Source organism: Rhinoraja longicauda, chromosome 9 (assembly GCF_053455715.1).
Source record: "Rhinoraja longicauda isolate Sanriku21f chromosome 9, sRhiLon1.1, whole genome shotgun sequence".
Lineage (NCBI taxonomy): Eukaryota > Metazoa > Chordata > Chondrichthyes > Rajiformes > Arhynchobatidae > Rhinoraja > Rhinoraja longicauda.
The window spans coordinates 8,891,532-8,905,114 of NC_135961.1; positions in this window are offsets into that span (position 1 = coordinate 8,891,532).

A 13,583-nucleotide genomic window follows, 5' to 3' on the forward strand; every position below is an offset into this window, starting at 1 on the left:
GCACATCGTGCCAAGACAAAAAACCTCTTTAGTTGCGTTTAGTTTTGGCGTAGAGATACACCGAGTCCGTACCGGCCAGTGATCCCCGCACATTATCACTACCCTACATGCACTAGGGACAATTTGGTATTTACACCAAGCCAATTAACCTACAAACCTGTACGTCTTTGGAGGGTGGGAGGAAACCGAAGATCTTGGAGAAAACCTACTTAGGTCACGGGGAGCGCGAACTAACTCCGTACGGACAGCACATGTAGACAAGGATCTAATCCATGTCTCTGGCACTGCAAGGCAGCAACACTACCACTATGCCACTGTGCAACCTTACTAAATGTCAGCACTCAAAACGCCAGGCTGTTTATTTTTATCAAGTGAAGGTGATTATGTAAAGTGTGTAGGAAGGAACTGCAGATGTTGGTTTACGCCGAAGATAGACACAAAATGCTGGAGTAACTCAGCGGGACGGGCAGCATCTCTGGATAGAAGGAAGGGGTGATGTGAAGGAGGGTCTTGACCCGAAACGTCACCCGTTCCTTCTGTTCAGAGATGCAGCCTGTCCCGCTGAGTAACTCCAGTGTTTTGTGTCCATCGCCAACTGTATAAAGTTCAGATTTTGCGCTAGGATGTGCACGTGTGAAGGAAAGTCTCACTGAACCGGATTTTGAACAGAGTCACTGTACGTGGGTTAAATTTGTACATTTAACTTTTGGGGACTACAACCACAAATAATGCATTTGTGCATCTAAAATAATCTATTTTGTAACGAATGACTTTGTCTAGAAATAAAAATACAATTATGCTGCTAAGTAAACAAGCTTGGTCTAACAAGGGGTCACAGTTTAAGGATAAGGGGGAAGTCTTTTAGGACCGAGATGAGAACGTTTTTTTTCACACAGAGAGTGGTGAATCTGTGGAATTCTCTGCCACAGAAGGTAGTTGAGGCCAGTTCATTGGCTATATTTAAGAGGGAGTTAGATGTGGCCCTTGTGGCTAAAGGGATCAGGGGGTATGGAGAGAAGGCAGGTACGGGATACTGAGCTGGATGATCAGCCATGATCATATTGAATGGCGGTGCAGGCTCGAAGGGCCGAATGGCCTACTCCTGCACCTATATTCTATGTTTCTATGTTTCCATTTTATGCTAATAATGAAAGCAAGCCTTCTAGAAATAAGGCAAGCCAAGTTTAGGGCATTGTTGTTGAAGACGTCAAGGTGTGTACTGGCAAGATGCCCTTATTCACATGACATCTTGAATCTAGAATTACAGCAAAATACAGGCTATCACAAGTTATAGGAGTAGAATTAGACCATTCGGCCCATTGAGCCCACACCGCCATTCAATCATGGCTGATTTCTGCCTCCTATTCCCATTTTCCTGCCTTCACCCCATAACCTCTGACACCCGTTCTAATTAAGGATTTGTCTATCTCTGCCCTAAAAATATCCACTGACTTGGCCTCCACAGCCCTCTGTGGCAATGTTCCACAAATTAACTACCCCCTGACTAAAGAAGTTCCTCCTCACCTCCTTTCTAAAAGAGCACCTTTTAATTCTGAGGCTGTGACCTCTGGTCCTAGACTCTCCCACCAGTGGAAACATCCTCTCCACATCCACTCTATCTGTGCCTTTAGTTATTCTGTAAGTTTCAATGAGGTCCCCCCTCAACCTTCTAAACCCCAGCGATTAGAGGCCTAGTGCTGGCAAGCGCTCATCATATGCTAGCCCACTCATTCCAGGGATCATTCTTGTAAACCTCATCTGGACCGTCTCCAGAGCCAGCACATCCTTCCTCAGATATGGGGCCTAAATTTGCTCACAGTACTCCAAATGCGGCCTGACCAGCACCTTATCAAGCCTTAGCATTACATCTCTGTTTTTGTATTCCAGTCCTCTTGATATAAATGAATTTGTCTTCCTTACTATCTTGATTACTATCTTGCCAGTGGCAGCATTTTGCAACAGTTGTCCAACTGGTCCCAATTCTTGTTGCTGTTTCTCAGGGTCCTGGTGATTCCTCCCTTTCATGAATCTTAGCTAGTTCCCCTCTGGAAGTTATTACTGAATCCTTTGCAGCCAACCTTTCAGGCGAGGAATTCTGAGCCATAATAACACGGATTGTGTGGAACTAAATGTATAACGAAAAAAACTGCCTCATTATTCTGAGAGATTTGACTGCTGAAGTGGCATTAGGTTTGGATCTTGGATGCCAAGATTTTTTCAAACGCCAGACTGAAAACAAAGTAAATACTTAACCCTCTACTTGGATTAGCAAACAAGGTGTCAGAATCTTCTCACTGCAGAAATCTTCCTTTGTTTTTTTACAGAGTGAGGCTTTCTGTGGATGTGTTGCAGTGAAGGGCTTGAAATTGCATCGTGCCTGAATGAAAGGGAGTGGATGTAAGGCAGACCAAAAAGCTCTGCCGCTTTTTTGCCCAAAAGTCAAAATGACATCCAATGACATGGAAGTTGGTGTGAATAGATATTCGAAAAATTCATTACCTTTGTGTAGGAAGGAACTGCAGATGCTGGTTTAAACTGAAGATAGACACAAAAAGCCGAAGTAACTCAGTGGGACAGGCAGCGTCTGGAGAAAAGGAATAGATGACGTTTCGGGTCGAGACCCTTCTTTAGACTGTTCCTGGAGCAGATTAGCTCCTTCAGGTCCACATGCTACTTCATGTTTCCCATTGTTTTTCTACTGATTAGCCCCCTTTGTTTTAATTTCCCAGTGCCCTTTCACATTCCCAAATCTGCAATAATTGACTATCTGTCACGTGTGGGATATGGAAGGTCTTGCTGATGACAATGAGACCACTGAGGAGAGGATTGGGTCTGAAGGCAGCTAAAGCTCAAGCGAGAAGATCCAGGGGTCAAGGAATGAGGTTAAACGTGAGCCATGGCTTGCTGGTGTGGATTCAGGAATGGGTGGTCTTTGTGAAGAGGAAATAAAGATTAGTAAAGACAAAAGTGGGTCCCTTGAAGGCAGAAACGGGTGAAATTATTATGGATAACAAGGAAATGGCAGAAGAGTTGAACAGGTACTTCGGATCTGTCTTCACTGAGGAAAACACAAACAATCTTCCAGATGTACTAGTGGACAGAGGATCAAGGGAGACAGAAGAACTGAAAGAAATTTGCATTAGGCACAAAATAGTATTGGGTGGACTGATGGGGCTGAAGGCTGATAAATCCCCAGGGCCTGATGGTCTGCATCCCAGGGTACTTAGGGAGGTGGCTCTAGAAACCGTGGACGCATTGGTGATCATTTTACAATGTTCAATAGATTCAGGATCTGTTCCTGTGGATTGGAGGGTAGCTAATGTTATCCCACTTTTCAAGAAAGGAGCGAGAGAGAAAACGGGGAATTACAGACCAGTTAGTCTGACATCGGTGGTGGGGAAGATGCTGGAGTCAATTATTAAAGAGGTAATAATAGAGCATTTGGAAAGCAGTAAAAGGATTGGTCCAAGTCAGCATGGATTTATGAAAGGGAAATCCTGCTTGACTAATCTTCTGGAATTTTTTGAGGATGTGACAAGTAAAATGGATGAAGGGGAGCCAGTGGATGTAGTGTATCCAGACTTTCAGAAAGCCTTTGTTAAGGTACCATACGGGAGGTTGGTGAGCAAAATTAGAGCACATGGTATTGGGAGTAGGGTATTAACATGGATAGAGAATTAGTTGGCAGACAGGGAGCAAAGAGTAGGAATAAACGGGTAATTTTCAGAATGGCAGGCAGTGGCGAGTGGAGTGCCGCAAGGCTCGGTGTTGGGGCCGCAACTATTTACAATATATATTAATGATTTGGATGATGGAATTAGAAGTAACACTAGCAAGTTTGCGGATGACACAAAGCTGGGTGGCAGTGTGAACTGCGAAGAGGATGTTAGGAGGTTGCAGGGTGACTTGGACAGGTTGAGTGAGTGGGCAGGTGCGTGGCAGATGCAGTATAATGTAGGTAAACGTGAGGTTATCCACTTTGGCGGCAAAAACAAGGAGGCAGATTATTATCTCAATGGTGTCAGATTAGGTAAAGGGGAAGTGCAACGAGACCTTGGTGTCCTTGTACACCAGTCACTGAAAGTAAGCGTGCAGGTACAGCAGGCAGTGAAGAAAGCTAATGGCATGTTGGGCTTCATAATGAGAGGATTTGAGTACAGGAGCAAAGAAGTCCTTCTGCAGTTGTATAGGGCCTTGGTGAGACCACATCTGGAGTATTGTGTGAAGTTTTGGTCTCCTAATTTGAGGAAGGACGTCCTTGCTATTGAGGCAGTGCAGCGTAGGTTCAAGAGGCTAATCCCTGGGATGGAGGGACTGTCATATGAGGAAAGATTGGAAAGACTAGGCTTGTATTCACTGGAGTTTAGAAGGATGAGAGGGGATCTTATAGAGACATATAAAATCATAAAAGGACTAGACAAGCCAGATGCAGGAAAATTGTTCCCAATGTTGGGGGAGTCCAGAACCAGGGGCCACAGTCTAAGAATAAAGGGGAGGCCATTTAAAACTGAGGTGAGAAGAAACTTTTTCACCCAGAGTTGTGAATTTGTGGAATTCTCTGCCACAGAGGGCAGTGGGGGCCAATCCACTGGATGAATTTAAAAGAGAGTTAGATAGAGCTCTAGGGGTTACTGGAATCAAGGGATATGGGGAAAAGGCAGGCACAGGTTACTGATTGTGGATGATCAGCCACGATCACAATGAATGGTGGTGCTGGCTCGAAGGGCCAAATGGCCTCCTCCTGCACCTATTTCCTATGTTTCTATGAAAACGTGAGATTTCAAGTTCGTCTCAGGGGACTAACTCCAGGAGTTGTAAACCGTCTGTGTCTGCTTGAATAAGTGGCCTGAGGGTGAAGGTGATGACGGGGATTAAAGGTGCCAGCTGTGGCAGGGGACTGCATCTGAGCAAGGCCCCCCCCCCCCCCCTGTGGAAACAAAGTGCTATCAGTTGCAGACTGGCGCATAAAGCAATACACGCACCAATACAGACTTGGGGTAAAGGCAATGCACACAGTGCTACAGACTTGTCTCAAAGGCAATACACACAGCGCTACAGACTTGGTGCACACAGTTTTAAACAGAGCGCTGTCAGTTTACCGGGTGGGAATTTAAACAGCACTGTTGGCTGCAGCGCTGTGGTTCTGAATATAGCGCTTCCACCCACAGCGCTATGGGCTTTAAACATAACGCTATGGATCACAGACTTTTCAGGCAAAATTCTCATATTACAGTGCTTTCATCAGATGGCTCACAACCAAGCTCATCACCACTGCTTCAGGGACCGAGAGGGATGAGCATGAAATGCTGGCAAGGCCAGTTGTACCAACATCTTGTGAATGAATCAAAACTAAACATACAGATTCAATCATGCCTTTCAATGATAAAGTGCAATATAAATATGTAAACAACCACAGCCAAACAAAATCATTTTACACCCTTGCTAACTTAAGTGCTGGCAGAGCAACAGTCGATGACAATTTCCTTTGGCTAATCAGAAGAGTTTAATTGTCGAATTTCCACAACGAGTATCATCTATACAGGCATTTTGCGAACAAGCCATTTTCAGATGGAAAGACTGCAGAATCATTTTACATTGACTACAAAAGAGAACTCTGATGACTGAATCAAATTAATCGAATTTGGATCTTTTATTTCAAGCACCTCAAATTAAATGGAGGAGAATCTTAGCTTAGTAGGCCAGCATCAATTTGGTTGGGCTGCTGAGTTTGCACACAATCAGGTTTTGTTTTACATCCGGGTGTTGCAGTTATTTATACATAGAGGTATTGGTAACTAACTCCAATGAGCAACAAAAAAATTGTTATACATGCTATATAATGTCAGAAGAGAATTATCTTAACCATTTTATTTCACGTTCCTGTTAATAGAATGATTTTGCATTTTGACGTATATTCAGAAAGTAATTCTTGTGTGTCACATTCAAATTTCTGTGAGAATGTGATCTTTCATATTTAAAGTGTTAACTCACAAGGGTGACCTCAATAGATTTTGTTTGCTTCATAACGATTTGGGGAAAAACTGTGAAGTAATATCCAAAGGAAAAATAGTTGAAAATATATTCTTCATTACATTTTTTCAATAATATTTCTGATTGCAAGCTAATTGAACCAACCTGATGAAACATATCAAGAAAGATCCTGGCTAATTGAGTCCATTTAAAGGAGTTGTGAGCATTATTGTTTTGAACTAAATCAATCGGCAGTGACATAATCTGTTAAATGCCAGCAGATAATTATTTCTGTTATTTCAGATCATACTGATTGGATTGGTGGTTTCTTTTAAATAATGCTTGAATGGGTTATGGTTTGGACAAGGTGATCTGCTTTAAAATGTAAATGTTTTGTGCTGACGAATATCATGAAACGTGAAACTGTGTGCATTGCAAAAGGCGATATCAGCCAATGCTGTTCCCTCGACATTGAATCCAGTAAATAAAATCCTACAAGAATGATGTCTTGATGTATTACTTAGAATAGGAAGTTCAGTTCTCTTTGAGAAGCGCTCCTTCTCAATGTGTGGCAAAAGCAGTGTCTTGGAATATTTTAAAGTCAGCGCTGGATAGGTTCTTGGCATGCAAGGAGGTTACCATAGGAGGTGGGAATAACGAGTGAGCTTGCAATTAGATCAGCCATAATCTTATTGAATGGAGGAGTGTGTTCAAGGGGCCAAGTGGATGACTAATGTGCATAATGTGAGGTATCACAAAATGCTGGAGTAACTCAGCGGGTCAGGCAGCATCTAGGAGAGAAGGAATGGGTGACGTTTCGGGTCGAGACCCTTCTTCAGACGTCTCGACCCGAAACGTCACCCATTCCTTCTCTCCTAGATGCTGCCTGACCTGCTGAGTTACTCCAGCATTTTGTGATACCTTCGATTTGTACCAGCATCTGCAGTTATTTTCCTGCACAATGTGCATAGTGTGTATGTTCGCATGTATGTTCACGTGTAGCTCTGAATTGTTGGTTGCTGAACCTCTATTGCTGTGTTATGACACTAGAACTGTTAAGTTGTCTTTTGCAAGATGAGTCACCAGACGCCAACTGTTTGAAAGTAAAGTGGATCTCCAAATTGTATGACATTACCTTATATCCTGTCACCAATTAAATATTTTTGGTTTAGTTTAGTTTAGATTAGAGATGCAGTGCGGAAACAGGACCTTCGGCCCACCGAGTCCACACTAAATATCAGAAATTATTTTATCAATGAGTGGCAAGGATCTATATTCAAAAGTTACTTTTCAGTGTGAACTGTAATATTACAATCTCATGCCAGATTCCTATGAAATGCTCTGTTAGATTCTGATAATTCAGAAAAAGCCGAGTATATATGTCCACCAGGTGCGTGAAAGGTGTATTTTGTTCCAAATCTGTCAGAGGCCAGTAACAATCCATGTGAAATATAAATGGCACGTTATCTCTGGAACTAAATTTCTCTTCTATTTCCAATCATCATGATGATTCACATTGTTGATGGTGAGAGGAAAACATACCTCAGTTGCAATAGAACAGCTCAGTGAGCGGCACAGTGGCGCAGCGTTAGAGTTGCTGCCTGACAGCGCTTGCAGCACCAGAGACCCGGGTTCGGTCCTGACTACAGGTGTTGCCTGTACAGCGCTTGTACGCACTCCCCGTGACCAGAGATGCTGCCTGTCCCGCTGAGTTACTCCGGCATTTTGTGTCTACCTCCTATTCAGGTAAAGCTGTTTTCAGGGTCTCAGGTTTTGTCATTCACTCTGCCCAATGTTACTTACTCAAACAATGTTCACAGGACAAGGCTTGTGCACAATGTGACACAACTAATTGTACATGATACAAACGCTGACATCAGGTCACAATCAACGCACTGCGTTTTACTATTAAGCACAACTACTGAAGGTGGGGAGACTCGGTATGTACACTGAATGTACACTGATGTATATTTTGTTTAGTTTAGTTTAGACATATAGCGTGGAAACAGGCACTTCGGCCCACCGAGTCCGCACCGACCAGCGATCCCCGCACATTAACACTACCTTATTGTCCACTGGGGACAGGTTGGACTTATACCAAGCCAATTTACCTACAAGCCTGTACATCTTTGGAGTGTGGGAGGAAACCGAAGAACTCGGAGAAAACCCACGCGGTCACGGGGAGAACGTATAAACTCCGTACAGACAGCACCCTTAGTCAGGATCGAACCTGGGTCTCCGGCGCTGCATGTGCTGTAAGGCAGCAACTCTACCACTGCGCCACCGTGACCGCCCTTATATGTCATGTTGGTGCAAGACATAACTGGTTTTATTCCATTTATTGAACATCCACAACATTGATTCAAATTATCACTTCTTCCCTAAAAAATGTGCTTCTCTTGGTGCTGGTTACGAGCTCTTCTTTGGTCAACTGGACATTTCCGCACAATAGATGCAGAACATCTATGTGTGTTCAGGCTACAGAGAAAACTAACGTAAGCTCCTTATCAGAAAATATTACATTAAACTTGAAAGGTGAAGCATACTGTCAGTTGTTTGGGTCATTTGAAATTCCGTTACAGACGAAGGTCAAATTAAGCTTGAACCAGGTCCTTCAGATGCATGTGACTGAGTGATGACACACAGCAAACTCTTTTTTTACTCTGCCCATCAAAAATGGTTTTGTTTGCTACTCTACTTTGATTGATAATTGTGGACATTGTGCACAACGTCACAATTAGAAAAACAAATGGCTGAAATAAGCAAGAATTGTCTCTGGAGCATTTGCTGGAATGAAAAGTGTATAGAAAATAGGTGCAGGAGGAGGCTATTTGGCCCTTCGAGCCAGCACCGCCATTCATTGTGGTCATCCACAATCAGAAACCTGTGCCTGCCTTCTCCCCATATCCTCACTGCATGAAAATTAATATTACCACTTTTGCTTTCGTTCAAATTTGCCCAGGCATTTATTTTCTTCTTTAAAAATATTCTTTAAAACCGTAGCTTCGGTGAGATAAATGTGTACATTTCTTTAGTTAAGCTTCCGGCAAATACAGCAGCATTTTAACCAAATGCAACTCAAAAGCATATTAATAATCGAATCTGGTGCAATTAGCAATCAGCAAAATAAGTTGATTTGCTTCATTAAGGTGTAAAAACAGGATTATATTTTGAGAACTGATAAAATCATTGTTCACGATTTGATACATTAAAAAAATGATTCGTTATTTGAGATTTCTGATTTTTACAACACACTTCCTGTATCTGAAACGCATTGTGTAGGTACCTTCCTGATTATTGCACTTATTACTTTACAATAGAATACAATCTTAGTATTTCCAATACAAGCTCTAATGTGCAGTCAGCACAGTGTTCTTTTAAAAAAAATCATGGTGGCATTATGTAAATACGCGATGTAATATTCTGCTAGTACTCATATATAGATGGTGGTAGAAATGTCGTGACAGTTTTTCTATGATGCTCCCTGCTTGAAATTTTATTAAAAATTTAGTTGCCCTTAAGTCACTGTAATACTGCGGAAAGCGATGTATTATTGCAGCTCATCATTGTTTTTAGGGAGCTTGATGAGCAAGTGTGCACGAGTCAGCCAGATCAATGTACAAAGCATAGTCTTCACAAACTAGTACATTGATTTTGGCAACAGAGCACTTCTGTCAGTTCATACACTAACACCATTATGTTCCCTTTGTCATGTATATACCAACCCCTTTTGATGTCGAGGCTAATGAGTTTCTAAAAAGTTTAAAAGTTTAATTTCCCTTTGTATAATAAATGTTTTATCACAACTATATCATGCCATCAATTCCAGGAAATTCAATAAGGAACAGATATGTAGCAAAATGAATTATTTTAGACAGTTTTGAAAATCATTTCTATCATCATATTCCCAGTCATAAATGCATATTAAAGAACCAACCACTTCATCTGTTTAATTGTGTGTGAAGGCAGGGATAATAAATATATTTTAGCTGCTATTGATAGTCATAAGAATTTTTTTTATATTGGTATCATCCTAAATCCATAAAGCATAATTCTATCAACTTTGAGTGGAACAAAATGGAAATGTCTGCTTTGTTTTGAAAGTATTAACCAATTATTGTTTGTTTATATCAAATTTTGCACTGTTTATTAAAGCAAATAATTTCTTATTTGGAAAAAATCATGCAAATATATGAAAATAATTAATTGTCAGTGTTGATGGCAAATGACAGGCTTCGATAGGCTTGTCCTTCCCATGTTGTCTGCACTTCTTCATGGTAAAATCTCATTATTTTCTAAATACGGAATGTCTAAAATTAATTTACACAGCTATTTTACTCAGATGCAGGAACTAAGAATGGTTTGAATGAACTTCTTTAGCAGTAATATTTTTGGAGAAAAGAAATCGCATCTATTGCTAGAATTTTAATTTAATATTAATTCACAATACGACTGCTACCACATTTCATATTTAAACACCATCACAAAGGCCTGAATTTTCCTGACAATGCAATGTTCTGATTGGGCATATCTGAAATATATTTACTCATACTTTCACTATATGTGCTCCTTAAACCTGCTTTTATTAGTTATATCCATGGTAACCTGTTCTTTTTTCACATGAAGTATGAATCTCGTCTCTAACTGCTTAAAAATCATTGTACACAAAGCAATGGCTAAGATGGAGTTTCCTCAATCATAAAATGTAAAAAGCCTTCAAATCAGTTAAATGCAGAGAGTGATAAAGTTTCAAATTGAAATTATCTCACTGTACTGATAAATAAAGCTTCTCTGGTCCCTAAATCATGACACTAACTATATGTTTCGATTTTTTAAGTAGTGATTAGGTGTGTACTCTGGGGAAAATAGTGGTCTATGCAGAGAAAACAGACTCAATATCAAGTATAAAGTGACTTGAATTCCAACCAATCTCATGTAATGAATTGAAATTCTCCAGCTTTCAACAAAGAAAAAAACAAGCCTATGCAGTACCATCGGCTAACTGCTGTCAGGAAACATAATTTGTACTCTCCATGATTCACCTACCTCATATTCAGCATGCAGATTTATTTCACAGAGAATCAGACCTGAAGATTGCCCAGGAGAATTAATAGCATCATTCCTTATGCACCGAGGCTGCTGTGGACCGAAAGGATATTATGCCCCTCTGACATGGAAAGATTGTGTTGGCTTGACAGAGAAGACCCAAGGATATTTGTCCTGTTAGACAAAAAAATAGGCTTGTGCATATCAACATATTACAATGTCATTGCAAAAAACCTGAATGTACAAATATCATCTATCACTGGATTCATTTTCTCAAGCTTGGATTGTTTTGAAGGAACAGCAAAGCTGATACATTTTCTTTTTTAAGTGGGCTGCTCATTAAAGTTATTTTGGAAATGGAAGATTCTCTCCATCTGCCAGTAAGCAACTTGTAGTTTTCCTCTGACAGATTTTAACCCTATTGTTTCAAAATTTCCCGGCATCTCTTCTGTACAACACAAGGTTGGTTGTATTTTTAATCCTGATTAAAAGCAGTGTAAGGAAAATGTGCACAATGTTAACTCATTCAGTGCACGGAACAATTCCAATTAATTTGTTACATCTAGTAAATGCAGCAATAAAAATCACATCATTTGCTATCCAGCAGCAAAGAAGATGATGATAATCTCACACCATGTGTAACTGTTACATGATTATTTGTCCAGATATTTTTAGCAAACTTGTAAATGAATGACTTCATCTTTAACAGAGCGAGTTTTTAGTTTTAATTTTTTTTGGTTTTAGAGATACAGCGTGAAAACAGGACCATTCAGCCCACCGAGTCCGCGCCGACCAGCGATCCCCACATATTAACACTCCCCTAGACACACTAGGGCAAATTGTTTTTTTACATTTATCAAGCCAATTTACCCACAAACCTGTACGTCTTTGGAGTATGGGAGGAAACCAAAGATCTCGGAGAAAACCCACGCGGTCCCGGGGAGAACGTACAAACTCCGCACAGACAGCACCCGGGTCTCTGACGCTGCAAGCGCTGTAAGGCAACAACTCTACTGCTGCGCCACCTAGCCACTCAGTTGTATAATGGACTTAATGTGTTATAGTCCACATCAAAGAGGATCTGACATGGGCAATGCACATTGCCGCACTGGTGGGTAAGGCAAAGCAGCGCCTTTACCAGCTTAGACAGCTGAAGAAATTCAGAGTGTCTCTGAGGATCCTTCATTGCTTCTACTCTGGGGCTGTAGAGAGCATCCTGTCCAGCAACATTACAGTCTGGTTTGGGAACAGCTCTGCCCAGGACAGGAAGGCCCTGAAGAGAGTAGTGCGTTCGGCAGAATGCACCATGGGAACTACACTCGCCCCTCCTGCAGGACCTATACATCAGGAGGTGCAGATCAAGAGCAAGCAAGATTATGAGGGACCCCTATCACCCCAGCAACGGAATGTTCCAGATGCTACGGTCAGGCAAACGCCTCCACTGTCACGCTGTGAAAACGGAGAGGATGAGACAGAGTTTCTTCCCACAGGCCATCAGGACTGTTAACTTTTATAACTCCAGGGACTAAATTTTTGTCTTCTCTGTATTAACTTTATTTATATGCTGTAACTGTAATTCTTTTTTGTGCACAATCCGCAGGCATTGCCACTTTCATTTCACTGCACATCGTGTATGTGTATAAACTTGACTTGACTTAACAGCACAGGGCAATTTGGTAAGTTTAGATGAACAGCGATGTGTTCAAAGGTGAGGACTGGGGTTGTAACTGTAAATTGGGAAGGAGGAAATTAAAAATAAATGATTTACTTTGCAATAGATATGCCAATATGCCTAAAATATTCATGGTGTTTTTGTCTTCAAAATTTAGACATTTATAATCTTGTACCCAATTACAAATGGGAGAATCTGCTCCAGCTTATCGATGGTGTGGGTCCAAATATGGCAAAGCCAATAGACAATAGACAATAGACAATAGACAATAGGTGCAGGAGTAGGCCATTCAGCCCTTCGAGCCAGCACCGCCATTCAATGCGATCATGGCTGATCACTCTCAATCAGTACCCCGTTCCAATGCAAAGTCCCTTCTCTAGATTGGAGGAAATCACTCTGGGCACTACTTTAGTGATTGGGTTCATTCAGACCCATTCTTCAGACTAATTATTAAGAGCGAATATGGGAATACAAACTTGCATCCCTAAAGAAATAATGTTCTTCGTTATTGTACACGTTTGGCAGCAAATGGGGGAATTAAAAAATGGCCTCCCATTAAAATGACTTGAACTGAAGACAACTATCTCTCTGTATCACATGCATTGAACCATTTACTTTATTCACAATAAAACAGAAAGAAAGATATGTTAGAAAAGCTAGACTGTTAGCTTACTATATTCATGCATTGCTGTGTTTCTAAAACAAGGAGTGCTTTCAGCTGCAACTTAGCTTGCATGTTGCTTAATTTTCTTTTCCTTTGACTTCATGGAAAAGCAGATCGTGGCCAATGTAAACAGACTGCTGGTTCATTGTTGCCGGTGGTAGATTTCAACCCCAAACCAATCTTTTCCCCAACATGTACAAAGCATGATTAATGAGGAGTCCACTGTAATGA